Source organism: Schistocerca americana, chromosome 2 (genome assembly GCF_021461395.2).
Source record: "Schistocerca americana isolate TAMUIC-IGC-003095 chromosome 2, iqSchAmer2.1, whole genome shotgun sequence".
Classification (NCBI taxonomy): Eukaryota; Metazoa; Arthropoda; class Insecta; order Orthoptera; family Acrididae; genus Schistocerca; species Schistocerca americana.
The window spans coordinates 582,541,953-582,554,520 of NC_060120.1; positions in this window are offsets into that span (position 1 = coordinate 582,541,953).

A 12,568-nucleotide genomic window follows, 5' to 3' on the forward strand; every position below is an offset into this window, starting at 1 on the left:
GTCGCAGAAAACTTCTGGGCGCGAATGGGAAGTACTTCAATGTTATTTACTTCTGTCATTGTGGCTGATGTTACGTTGAGCCCGGGTCTGATGAGAATCGCACTCCCATACTTGTCGTGAGGTCTTTCAGTGACCAAATCCATTTCTGCTATTTTAGGTCTGTGGCTGGTGGCTCCCCGGTGTGTTTCCTGCACCAACAATACGTCGCATTTATGCTTACAGCACATGTCTGCTAATAAAACACTCTTATGACTAGAGGGTCCCTCAATATTTATCGAGATCGTCACAAGGGGTAAACCACAACGCTGACTGACGGCAGTGATCACAAGGCCAGGCTGCCACTTCTTCCGTACTCAGCTGTGCAAAACTGGGGAAAACACACCATGGTCAACATTGCTCACAGACAGCAATGAGCACCTCTACTCAGTCGATTCGATTGCCTCCTCGTGGGGCGGCCGGTTGCTTATCATAATAATAATCATTAGTCATAGGATGAAATCGGAACTGTTCTAAATATTGTTCGCCGTCTTTTACGAGAGCCTGGCAACTAATTCTGTGGTCAGCCAGAAAGTGATGGAGAACATACTAAAAAAAAAATGTTCAAATGTGTGCAAGTTGATAAGGGACCAAACTGCAGAGGTCATCGGTCCCTAGACTTACACACTACATAAACTAACTTAAACTAGCATATGCTAAAAACAACACACACACCCATGCCCGAGGGAGGACTCGAATCTCCGGCGGGAGGGGCCGCGCATTCCGCGACTTGGCGCCTCTAACCGCGCGGCCCCTTCCGCGAGGAGAACATACTGAACATAGTTCCCTGTCTGCAAGTCCACATTCTTGTCCAGCCCACTGAAAGAAATGTTTCTATTTGTCTATTTGCTCATCAGGATCAGGACTATGATTATAAATGAAGATTCTGAGTTTTAATTTGAGTCGCGGTAAAAATTGCTGTTTTGAAGAGCGCGCCACAGCGCGTAGTGTGTAGCAGACGCCCACCGTTTCTGGCGGTGGCGCCGCTGTGGCAATCGCAGCTTTGGTATCTCTCTCTGGTGGGAAAGGGGAAAGGTTGCCTGTTCACGTGCATTTAAAGGGCGCTATGAGCTCGTCAGTCGGTGAGTCTGGGTCGGTCTCTCGTCCCCAGCTTTCTAATCTGTCTCTCGTCCGCATTTGTTAGGCAGTTTGTGTCTGTCTGTCGTTCGGAGTGCTAGTATGTCTGTCGTTCGGATCAACCTTTCAAGCTGGAAAAATGAGAGTCTTTCCACTCCGCCAGTAAGGGAACTCAGCGAGTGGTCGCCCGGTCGGGGCTTAGCTCCTGCATCTGAGTCTGCGCGTTAGGCCGCTAGTCTGCTCGAGTTTGCTCAGGCAATGGTCATTGGCGGTTGGGTCGATCGGTTGGTCGGTCGCGCACTGAGACACAAGATGACTTGTCCGTGTTGAGCGTCGGCGCATGTGAGGTCGCCACGTGAGTCCAGTGGGCCGCGGCGTATAGTGAGGGGTAGTGACTTCGCGGTCGACACGAGAGCAACAGGAGTCAACCAACGACATCAGTCTGGGCGGTGCGAGCTGCGACTCCGTGAGACGCGAGATCGGCGCGCCTTCCTGCGTCCGTTGAAGCTGCTGGCAGCGGACGTTTCGGGAGAGCGATTTAGGGGTGCTGCGCCAGGTCCTCTCGAGAAATCACAGTTTATTAGAAGTTAAGTGATTGGTGATATGCTGTGATTCTTCAGTTTCTCCCGGCGTATTTGTTGCTCGAACAGACCGATATATATAAGACTTATATCGGACAAACAGTACGCACCATCGAAGATAGTTGCCGAGAACATCAAAGGCACACTCGACTGAAATATCCAAATAAGTCGGCGGTAGCAGAGTACTGTTTGTCCGAGAAACACGAGATGGATTATGTTCGTACCAAGATCCTGGCTCAGACGTCTAAATATTGGGACAGCGTTATAAGGGAGGCTATCGAAATTCGCACCAGGGAAGATCTTATCAACCGAGATCGCGGCTACAGTGTCAGCAAGGCTTGGGACCCGGTATTGAATGTAATTAAGAAGACTCTCCGCAAGAAGTACGAACTGGCGACCAGGGCGGACGTAGCAAGCACATCGACGCTACAACAGATTCCGACGCCCTCGTCTTCGCGACCACCAGCCGCCGAAATATTGTGCCCGTTGGACACTATGAAGCGGCAGTATACCCTTGGGCTGGTGATATGTTGTTTGATTTACTCTTGTTAAATTCTACTTGTTTTCTTGGTGAGGTCACCAGCCGTTTTGCTTTTGGGTCGTCCCACCATTCTGCTCCGTTTGCCCACCCTTCGGGAAGGTGGTTGTTTATAAATTGGGTGGTCCGTTTTTCCCTTGCGGAGTAGGGGCGGGTTAGAGCAACCTGCGGTTCGGGTTGTTCGGTAGAGGGTGCCTTCTGATTATAATTTTAAATCTGTTTCTTTAAAGAATGCTTTTAGGCACTATTAAAGTGAATAGAATTCCCATTTGTTGAAAGGAATTTGGTTATGATTTCATTAGTTGCTCCCTGGCAACTACTTCCATGCTTACATGGTGTGATTAAATGTGTTAATGTTCTTGATGAATCGCTAGTAAATAAAATAAAATCTTAAGAATATTCTTTCAAAATAAATCACGATTCATAATTGATACATATATTTGGTCAAGTTTCACACGCACAACATTGTAATATTCATTATGTTCATACTGACAGCATTATGAGCAGTTAGTTCATAGGCGACCTCTACAGTAAGTTCCTACTAAACTGTCTTTCGCCCTGACTACTGATAATCAAAATAAATGCTCGCCATAAAACTGGAAAATAATTGTCACCACTTGCTACACGGATTTGTTAAAGTTATGGGCGGCGCACTGACAGTTTACTTTTACGAAATCTAAGCGATCCAGGACGGTGTACATTCCTCGCGAGTTCACTATCTATTATTACCAAAAATAAACGTTTTGTAACAGCCTGTCTCTGACGTCATCGGAGGCAGCGCGCACTTCGGCGTTTGACTGACGAGGATCTTACGGTAGCTGGGTGCGAAGTAAAGACTAGTCTCGCCTCTCGGGCTGTATTTATATATGTGGAGCAGCGGACGGCCAAGGGAGCACCTGCTGTCATCCGTCCTATGCACACTGTAGCAGTCTCTAAACGGCCGCTTTCTCGGACACACAATATTAAATAACAATGTTACGAATCAATTTCGAATCTTCGTATTTTTGTATGCATGTAGGTAAACTGGTTAAAATCACAGAAAAAGTTGTAGCTCACCTGCATTAAAACTTTGCCTTCTAGAATTTTCAGTACAGAACTGACCGTAGAACATGACATCTTAACTACATCTTTAAGAAACCTTGTAATGGTTGTTATTAACATCAAAGTCCTAAAACTAGTTATAGCTGTATTATTTTATAGGTTTCATCACGTCCTGTAACCAAAACTTTCTAGGATTAATATAACAGACACTAAACCTACTACAAATAAGGACATTTTTGTTCCAAATTTAGTTTTCAGTAAATTACTCGAAAACTATTATAGTTAGCTTAATGGGTTCACGTAGATATTATTTTCATATTGAACTGAAGCGTCACACAAATTTTCACGTTTCTAGGTCTAATATTTAGCGCCTTCAGTTCTTCTTAAAACCGTGGATTCTGACCAAAATATTACTTTAATCACGTTAAGACTTGTACCAGTTAATTTTGAGATACACCTGCGAGCGATTTCTGGCTTCCTTGCTTTATTATTTAGCGCCACAATTTGTTTCCTTAAAACGATGTATTTAGGTAAAATATTGACCTAATCAATCTGATACGTGACAATTTAAACATTATTACACTAAAGTATATGTTGAAAAATTTTGAAAAAGCAACTTTAACTTTTAATTTCATTCTCAATTATGGTGCAATACTTGTGTGCTACGCACAGACGCTTACGGAGACGTGGCACTAGTAGCAGTGAACTGGGGTAAGTCCCGGCACACTGGCTCACCTCTATATCTCTCAAATGATACAGCGCTTGTTTCGCCACACCCTCAAACGAGCCAGCACATTCCCTTAAATAGGAGCGCCACTGTCCTCCAGCCGGCCTCCTAACGGGACGGAGTGGTCACTTTCACTGGCAATGGCCAAAGACTTGCAAAGCAGGGCAACATATATTGAAATTCGTTGCACACGACAGAAAAAGCGCCGGCACCACTCAAGTTCCATACTTAAAATTCTATTTGACACTTCTTAGGAGATTACAACTGTGTACTAGGCTGACACTCGAACTCGGGACCTTTGCTTTCTCGGACAAGTACTCCACTGACTGAGCTACCCAAGCACGACTCACGACCCCTTCTCACAGGTTTACTTCCACCAGTATATAATCTCTTACCATCCACCTGTCACATCACCGCACATTCCGATGCAAGGGAAAAACTCATTCTGAATATTTCGTTTATTTATGGGTTCATGTGTGCAGTTTTGGAGCACACTGAAACCTCCAAGTCACGTTAGCAGAGTACTTCTCTCGCGAACACCAAACGATATGGTGCACTCCGTTAATGCCGTGGTCATGGGCTGTCCCGTGTGTTCCTTTTCTTTCTTTTTTCCTTTAGTACTGTGCTACTGTGGCACATGGGTTTCAGCGTGTATCAAAACTGCAGACATGAACCAACAAAAAAAGAAAAAAAAAAAGAAAAAAATATTCTATGCGAAACTGTTTCAGCGAGGAGATAATTGAAACTCAAGCATGTACTTCACTTTATTAACAGACTGTGTCATTTCGTTTTGTCTCAACACACATCGTGCTGCGGTTCTGCAGCGCAGTGGTTTAAGTGTGTACTAGGACTGCGGGGAAGCGTTTTCAAACAAACAAAAATTTATCTACATAACTTACATAATTATAATTTTATGACGAACTCTCGCATTTCAGGGTTTGTTTGGAGTCATATGTCTTACCCAGTGAAGTTGCATTTCATCCTATCTTTGTTCTGGTTGTCTTCTAAATTTATCTTACCCATTATGAACGTTGAAAGTGTGCCTGTGATAAAAGCGTCCAGTCATCACACAGTGCTTCAAAAACGAAGTTTCAAGCCACTGCAAGCTTACTCTCAGACGATGGGTATTTACAGACAATTTAAATTTAATACTAGGTGTGGTTGAGGACGCTGTTTGAAACACTTGAATTTATGTAGAATCTAGCCTTTTGTATTCATAAATAGATTTCGGTGTTAGTTACTGACGCACTGTCTGAACCATGAAATTGTAGGTAATAGCATTTTAAACCGATCTGTTACATACCAGCGCGAGAAACGTATCATTTACACGCGGTTTATTTAACAACTTACCTACAAACTTTCGACTAAAGCTCTAACTGAGAGATACGACACTTTGTCATATGAGATAGAAGACTTTGTCATACGAGACATGATTTTTGTGATTTGAGGTGTGACACTCTGTCATATAACTTTCTTTGACATTTGTGGGTCAGTCGTCGAAAGATATTATCTATACTTACCTCAAAAATATTTCAGGAGTGCGCCGGCCGCTGGTGGCCGAGCGGTTCTGGCGCTACACTCTGGAACGGTGCGACCGCTACGGTCGCAGGTTCGAGTCCTGCCTCGGGCATGGATGTGTGTGTTGTCCTTAGGTTAGTTAGGTTTAAGTAGTTCTAAGTCCTAGGGGACTTATGACCTCAGCAGTTGAGTCCCATAGTGCTCAGAGCCATTTGAACCATTTGATTTCAGGAGTGCGAAGATTTACATACAACGCTATGAAGCTAAATGACGGCGCCCCTAGAACATGGATACAGTTCACTTAATTATTATATCTACATTGGGATGAAAACACAAAAGATACGAGTTTTAATTATGAAGTTACAATGGTTGTGTATTTTATAGTGGTGCGTAGCTTACAACTTCACCAATTTCATTGCGTGCAAATAACAAAATACCGTAATTGTTTATTTAAGTACGCAGAACCGCAAAATCTATATAACTCCACCGAATTTCATCAACGCCACGGTCCTACACTTTTTAATATGTTAAGCACCTGTAGATATTCGCCATCTGAAGTTCACCTTGCAGTGGCTAGAAAACCAACAAATGGAAAAACAAAAATGTTTTTAAAATGCAGCATAAAGTGGCTAGTCGCAGTATCGACACGAAGCGTCCGCTAAGCTGTCTTCATTTAGCATAAAATTTTTACATTTATGAACAGATTTGTCGTTTTCATTCGATGAAGTATTCTGATTACTGAGTTGTAAATCGTTTCCTTCCAAAGTGTGTCAAGTTCAGTTTGTTCATAGTTTATTGTGATTGATATTGCAAATGTGATACAGCTGAAATGTTCTCTTGACTCATTAAGAGGACACTGTATGTCCTATGTCGCCAATGTTAAATTATCGAATTATGTGACCCATCATCTTGGAAACCTTATAAGACACCAACTTACAATTTTCCCTAATTATTGAATGCACCTTCATAGATACACTGAACTAGAATTATTACTAAAATTGTACTGTGGGGCATGTTATCTTCTTTTTTTCAAACACTCAATTTCTTGACAGAATTTTGTAAATAAATGAACATAAAAACAAAACAACTAAGGAGATTTCAATTATTTTATTTCCATACGCGTTGAATCTCACACTTGGCATGGTGTGAAAATTTCGTGTCTCTACCATCAGCACTTTGTTAGAAAACGTGTCAATTATTGCAAAAAAATTAGTTCAGAGATATTGAGGTTTAAAACATTTTTATTACAAATTCTTATGCAGACTTCATTTCTGCCTCTTTTATGCACTAGAAATGCCCTGGCCCATAGCCTGTGTCTTCTTCAGTGTCACAACAGCCAAGTACTTGCCTCCTCCTTTTCTTTCTTGCTTCTTTTGTCATTTGCTGAGTAGCTAACTCTGTTTCATGTACACGAAGCTCATCCAGTTCCCACAGTTCTGTGGTCCTCCAGAACCTTTAATCTTTCATAGTTCCCACCACTAAAAGTTATTACAATATCAGGCACTGCTAAGTTTAGAGTCATAAGGCCAACAAATACATTTTTAGGCACACGGCACCACACAACATTATTGAAGGACTCTTTCACATTCTGGGTCTTCCCATGCAAACACTTCTTTAGTAGCTCAGGATTTGTCAAATCTCTGTAAACGTATTTGATCGCCTCCATTACTGCCAAAGGAAGAGAATGTTTATGTGTAAATTCATGCAGGGTGCCAGAAAATTCAGGTTACCTATAGTTACACCAAGTGTTTGGTGGAGGTGGACACAAAGCGTAACATGGCTTTTCATCGGTTGATATTCGATGAAAGAAAGTGCTCCACACAGCTCTTTTGTCTTCTCTAAATTGTTACAGTTATTTCTAATGGCCTTCCCGTAATATCCCTGTAATTCACAAATTACTTTGTCCGTTAGTCTTCCAGCACATTTTATTGTCTTGCCAACAGACAGTTTTGTTCCACCCAACTTGGTTTTTAGCTTACGCAGACGTGTTCCCATCCTTTTTTGACATGTCCTACACACTCAAGTTTTTGTATAGGGACATCATATGGCTTACTGTTTTGTACTGCAATGAAAGCCTTACTGTCTGCATCACCTAAGTAATTCCCATATCTGACCTCTCTCCTTCTGCGAACGCTGGAAAATGTTAACTGCTCCCTCTACCTCCATTCCTCCACTTGTGTCATCAAAACTTTTTTATACACTGATGCTTATGAAGTAATCTGTTCTTCTGGTTCATTGTACAACCTTGGCAGTACTTACTGAGAATTTCAAAATCCAAAATTTTTCCAGTGGCAATACATATTGCAGATGTAAAACCAGTTTTTGGAACTAAACCCACGCTTTTGCCAGGATTTCCCCAGGATCCATCCACAGCAATGCTGATGCCTGTGTGACCCTCATTTTGTTCAACAGCTTTTGATGTAGCAGCAGCCACTGAATCTTCAGCCACAGTATTTACAGAGTCTCCAGTTGCTGTTGCATATTTCGTATACGTAGGAGGTGGTTTTGGCAAATTCAACACAGTGCAGAGAACATTACCAGCCATTGCACCTTTACCAATGCATCTAAGGCCATAGAACAGTCTCACATTAGTTTCATACAATTCGTTAACTGAACACTTTGATGAAGTATGAAATGCTTTTTCGCTTTTGCACTTCTGACATTTGATAATTAATTTAGACACATCACTTATTCTAGCTCCAATATCCTCAAACATCCTCATAAAGTTTGACTTCACCACCACAAAGACAGCAAGAGACAGTTTCAGAAAAAACCTGTGCAAGGATTTGCAGATCAGTAATGATGTTGTCCATAGTATCATTACTTTTACCACTGTCACCTGTTTCTAAGGTTATTTTCCTTCTCGATGCACTAGAGGGGGGCGAGGGGTGGTCACTTCAGAATCATTATCGTGGTTTCCTTCACTGCTAGCATACATGTTTTCAAGTACTTCCGAACAAAATGCAGGTCTCACATACCTTGCTACCCGGCAATTTGCGTTTCTTGAAGTTACTTTTACGCTTAGTCATTTTTTTTACGTATAAAAAACAATATAAGTTAGCTCACTACAAAAATAGCCGATAATCACAGTACTTTCAAAGAAACCTAGAATCAGAAACAAAGGGCTGATTTGTTTATTCTTAATGCCAACTTCTGAAACGTAGCAGTAGGCACAAAACAGAGCAATTCACAGCCTTCTAGACTGTGTAGTTCATAAGATATGACTGCTCAACTGTGGCAGTATATGCGTAGCTGCAAAATTTGACAGTCGCCTGTCAACATTCAAAATATTGTGTGAAGGTCTCACGATTGTCTGTATTTAATGTATTATATACGAAAATTTTCAGGAAAGTTCAAAGTACATTATGGAGTAGAAAACAGAAAGTGTCAAATTTCAATAAATTTCGCATACAATGTCCCCTTAAGTTATACCACATCTTTACTTTTGTCAAGCTATGGATAAAATTAAAAGTGTATATTGATTTCGCTGCAAGGTAGTGGGACATGTTCGTTCAGAACACAGCAGACTAGATTACTTCCAGTTTTGTGCACATGTAGACACACACACACACACACACACACACACACACACACACACACACACGCAGTCATTTCACTGGCATAATCTCAATTGCCAAACATGGGAATCATGAGTGATAACACCAAGAATATAGTTGGCCTAATAGAAAAATCCAGAAGCTAAGCAAAATCTAAAGCAATTCTTAGAAGAATGTGATGTTAATTTAAAGCAATCTAAGTACACCCAAGGGAGACACAACATGGAGGGAGGAAGAAAGAGAGAGAGAGAGAGAGAGAGAGAGAGAGAGAGGAAGTGAGGGTGGAAACAGCATGTCAGGGTCTACGCATTGTCAGAACAAATCGAGAAGGCCTTTCCAAAGTCCACCCTCCCCTGTGTGGAGTAGTGGTGCTCTCCTCAGACACCGGAAGTTTTCTGGTTGGCAAAGATTTCCGAAGGTCCCGGAGATGGCGTTTTCGAATCTTCAGCACCAGCTTATGTTAAGAGTTATGTTTATTTTATGTATTTAACGACATGGAGCTTCAGTAATGGCTTTCTGAATTACTTTTGATATTTCTACATAAGTTATTGATCTTTTTAATAATAGTTTCTCAATCAACATATTGGTTTACTCGTTTCAACATTGTTACTACTTTTGTTTGACTTCCATTTGCTTGTGAAGCAGGTACACTACGATATAGTTGGTCACACCCTGCAGTAACTACTTGGATGGCATACTTGGATCTAAACTGTATATAAGCTGAATAAACCTGTTAGTTAAAAGCACGCACTGCAACTCTCTAGAATGCATGAGGAGAGTGGCAGAGCGTACTTAGTCTGTGCCTGACACTATCCCTCCTCCCCCTCCTACAGCTGTGCCAGGTCCCACTCCCACACCCACCCATCGTCCGAGTCAGGTGGCGCAGTGGTTAGCACACTGAACTCGCTTTCGGGAGGACGACGCTTCAAACCGCGTCTGGACTCCATATTTAGTTTTTCCGTGATTTCCTTCAGTCGCTCCAGACAAATGCTGGAATGGTTCCAGTGAAAGGGCACGGCTGATTCCCTCCCCATCCTTGAAAACAATCCGAGCTGTCGACACGCTTCTAATGGGTTCGTTGTTGACGGGACGTTAAACCCCAATCTTTCTACTTTCCGTCATCCGTCCTTTATTTTTCGTGTTTCAGTCTTTATAATTCTTGCTTATGGTAATGTTAACGTATACTCTTTGTTAATTTGATATGCTACCAGTATATCACTTGTGAAAGATTTCGATCCTGATTATGCCATGGGGTAGCCCACCAACGGGTCATACCTGTTCTTGTGGTTTCACAAGACTGCGACTGTGACAATTTCTGATTACCTTTGCTGAAGACATTACAAGTAATGAGTTTAATATTTATTGTATTACTGGATGGTACCTAATTTAATAAAAAAAATTTCAAATTGAATTAATACCTTTTAGCTATGTGTATTAACTTTTTTATATTTTATCGTAAAGATGTTTCTCTTCGGTCTTTCTGAATATAAAGAATCTTGTTATTGTAGAGTAATTAAGAATGTAAAATAAAAAAGTATAATAAAAATGAAAATAAAAAAAGAAAGAGGAAAAATCCCTTATATAATGAAAATTTAAAAGTTTATCACATAGTCTTCTAAAAAATGTTTGGTTAGTGTACTACATTGTTACGAGATGTATGAATAGTGTTATGTTCTTTCTAGCTACGGATGTAATATCTTTGTAGTCTTTGATCTTTTAATTGCTTACTATGTGTTCTGGCCCTGTAATGTGTGTTATCTACCATTCTTATAAACAGTCTGGTGAGGTTACTCCACTTTAAATCGCTCAGTACGCTTATACTTATATATTCAGTGGTCACTGCTTTCTATATTAATTTGACTGAACAATCGAAATGTTCAATAGAAAGGAGTGCAGTTACCCTAGTTGCGCTGAAAATCAGTTTCAATTTTGTGCTTGAGACGATATTTCAGTATGCTTTATTCGGGTAAACAGAACGCCCGTATTCCACAAACTCTTCCACTACTGGTTCCTCGTCAATACTAGCCGTAATAAACTACGTAATCAAGGACACAGTAGAAGTGAACGACCAAGCACGCCTCAGTAGTGAACACTGCAGCTTCCACGTTAACTGGCCGTTTAATACTCAGAGTTTTTTTCTTCTGCATGTTTATTGGCGAGTTTAAATATGCGAGACTTAATACGAGATAACGAAACTTGATCGATCGTTCACTCAGGCCAGCATCGTGAATTTCGGGCTTTCCGGCTCTGGATAATCCAGCGTTCTTTCTCATCGGATGGAAAAGTCGTAAAGCAAAGCGAGCGGACGCGGGCAAGTAATTCAGAGAGGGTCGGGTCGCCAGACGGATTGCTGGGATTAAACTCGCGCCGCTGCCGGCAGGCATTCTCTTTATTCGCGGACAGTATTTTTCGTGCTGAACGGATGGCAGCACTGACGCTCTGCCCGGGGACGCGTGTGTTTGCAGGAACCAAGTGACGGGCCGTTATTCCGCCAACTGTCCCAGCGCAACTTCACTATCGGTGTCCACTGGCGAAGCTGCTGCCGGAACAATTAGGCGCTCATTCCATGCTATTAATCTGAGTGTTTCTGCAGTCACGCCAGTGTAAACTTATGACCAAAATCCCGACCATGTTCTTCAGGAGGTTCCCTCTGGTTGTAAGTCAGATGCCGGAACTGGTTATCTTTCTCATTTATTCCCTACCGGAATCATTATCTCCCCCACTAACGGCTCCCCCGGTAATTAAGCAATTCTGTAATGGAATAGATATCAAACAACCCACTCTGCCTCTACGACTAGAGAATAGAAAAAATTAATCATGAGCTTAATAGCAGTATTATTTGGTAGAAGGGCGGAATTAATCAGGAACAACAAATGTCTGCGAGGTTACTACTTATGTTTGATAGGAGTTGGCAAGAGCATAGTTACTACTCGAACTAAAAAAGCTTTTATTAAAATCTGGACTCTTGAAACACGAGATACGTAATCCTGGAGAACTGCAATGACTGTACAAAAATGGTAATGCGATCTGCCGTATATAACGGACATTGATACTTGCCCTGCAGTACCGAAATGAGTTTCACTCTTATCCACCATACGAGCAATCTCGACCGTCTGCAATGCTTTTCAAACTTTATGAAGGTTATAATATTAAAATGATCCACCGTTAGATCCCGGTAATATGATTCGACCGCATGGTGACGTAATGCACTTTCTAGTGACACTCTTTACGTATAAAATCTGATTACGGATTGATTTGAAATTTATAGCTTTAGGGGAGACATTCAGTGTACGTGCGAGTACATGGTGAGGGGAAGCATTTGAAAGTAAACTCTGATTAGAGCAGTGTATTTATTATAGTTCTATGGAAGTCTTGACGTAATGTTAGATTAACAATACATTTCGCATGTAGTGGAGATGTTGAGTCACAACAAAAAGACTACTAAATGCGTAAGCTTTCAGCTAGAAGCCCTTCTTTTGCAAGACACAAACAA